General features: G+C 47.9%; 1 non-coding gene across 1 annotated transcript; it reads left to right on the forward strand.

Annotated features, from left to right (window-relative positions):
* Positions 1 to 1,540: 1,540 nt before the first annotated feature.
* LOC126210887 (U6 spliceosomal RNA) lies at positions 1,541 to 1,647 on the forward strand. The gene has a single exon (XR_007540842.1). It is a non-coding gene; the product is annotated as a U6 spliceosomal RNA (small nuclear RNA).
* Positions 1,648 to 2,291: the final 644 nt, after the last annotated feature.

Consider the following 2,291-nt stretch of genomic DNA (forward strand, 5'->3'; position numbering starts at 1 on the left):
TGGACGTGAACCGTATGTGCAGTTGACGGACTTTGAGCGAGGGCGTATAGTGGGCATGCGGGAGGCCGGGTGGACGTACCGCCGAATTGCTCAACACGTGGGACGTGAGGTCTCCACAGTACATCGATGTTGTCGCCAGTGGTCGGCGGAAGGTGCACGTGCCCGTCGACCTGGGACCGGACCGCAGCGACGCACGGATGCACGCCAAGACCGTAGGATCCTACGCAGTGCCGTAGGGGACCGCACCGCCACTTCCCAGCAAATTAGGGACACTGTTGCTCCTGGGGTATCGGCGAGGACCATTCGCAACCGTCTCCATGAAGCTGGGCTACGGTCCCGCACACCGTTAGGCCGTCTTCCGCTCACGCCCCAACATCGTGCAGCCCGCCTCCAGTGGTGTCGCGACAGGCGTGAATGGAGGGACGAATGGAGACGTGTCGTCTTCAGCGATGAGAGTCGCTTCTGCCTTGGTGCCAATGATGGTCGTATGCGTGTTTGGCGCCGTGCAGGTGAGCGCCACAATCAGGACTGCATACGACCGAGGCACACAGGGCCAACACCCGGCATCATGGTGTGGGGAGCGATCTCCTACACTGGCCGTACACCACTGGTGATCGTCGAGGGGACACTGAATAGTACACGGTACATCCAAACCGTCATCGAACCCATCGTTCTACCATTCCTAGACCGGCAAGGGAACTTGCTGTTCCAACAGGACAATGCACGTCCGCATGTATCCCGTGCCACCCAACGTGCTCTAGAAGGTGTAAGTCAACTACCCTGGCCAGCAAGATCTCCGGATCTGTCCCCCATTGAGCATGTTTGGGACTGGATGAAGCGTCGTCTCACGCGGTCTGCACGTCCAGCACGAACGCTGGTCCAACTGAGGCGCCAGGTGGAAATGGCATGGCAAGCCGTTCCACAGGACTACATCCAGCATCTCTACGATCGTCTCCATGGGAGAATAGCAGCCTGCATTGCTGCGAAAAGTGGATATACACTGTACTAGTGACGACATTGTGCATGCTCTGTTGCCTGTGTCTATGTGCCTGTGGTTCTGTCAGTGTGATCATGTGATGTATCTGACCCCAGGAATGTGTCAATAAAGTTTCCCCTTCCTGGGAAAATGAATTCACGGTGTTCTTATTTCAATTTCCAGGAGTGTAAATATCATTCATCTTTAATCATTTTAAAAATAAAAGTCTTCTAGGAAAAGTCTTTCATTGCACAGTTTAGTTGGTTGCTAAAGTTGATGATAATATGGGGGAGGGGAGGAGGGGGGGAGGGCAACAGCTCAGGGGGTTAATGGTCTAAGAAAGGCTGGGAAACACTGGTCTAACAAGGGTAGGCGACGACGTTCGGAACGCGGATTTACTGTAAACTTCGTACACTCGTAGTACTCCGCGAGGACAACAAAATGTGTAAGCCGTAGCGCGTACTTCTCAAGCGTTACTGAGAAAATCGGAAGATAATTTCGGTCGTCAGATATATATATCTGTGCGTGGCCATTTTTACCATGAAGCGCTGGCAGCCGAGTGGTGTACTCGCTTCGGCGGTACATATACTGTAACTGGAACGACACAGAGCAGATTACCATGGCCCCTGCGCAACGATGACACGCAAAATTGTGAAGCGTTCCACATTTTAAAAATAAAAACAAAAAACAATAATAAAAATTTTAAAAAGTGGTTAGCGTTCAAGCCCCGTAATTGCTGCGTTGCTGGATCGAGTCCCGCTCATCAGTTTTTTTTATTTATTTTATTTCTAACACAGTCACACAGTCATTTTCTTTACTATTTATATTACAATTGATGTAATGGCAAAAATACGTGTAATCTGATGAACTTTTATTAAATTTACAATGTTATTTGGCAGTCTACAAATTTTTTTATCACAAATAATATAATATTCTTAACTACCGACTAGTAAACGACCAAACGCATAAAGTGATACTGAAAATGTATGCTTGTCCGTGTCTTCAAAATTGTTCGTATTTAATCGAAAGAGAACGAGAAATTGCTTCTCGGGAAGACGCTATCAAAATACACTCGATACTGCATGACCACTGATAAGCACCGATATTTAGGGAAATTCTGCGTTATGCATGGTTTGCTTCCAAATTATCGGCTGAAAGAGAGGTTTTTGAAAATGTTAACGAGGTTTGTTTTTCCACGGAAAACCTCAAAAGACCTTGTGTATGCGAAAACATAGCATTTATTCAATGCAGCTGGTGCCGTTTAACTTTGTTTTACGAAAAATACCATCCCGCAATTTGTCCTCGTAATGTCGAA

The sequence above is a fragment of the Schistocerca nitens genome, chromosome 10 (assembly GCF_023898315.1).
Source record: "Schistocerca nitens isolate TAMUIC-IGC-003100 chromosome 10, iqSchNite1.1, whole genome shotgun sequence".
Lineage (NCBI taxonomy): Eukaryota > Metazoa > Arthropoda > Insecta > Orthoptera > Acrididae > Schistocerca > Schistocerca nitens.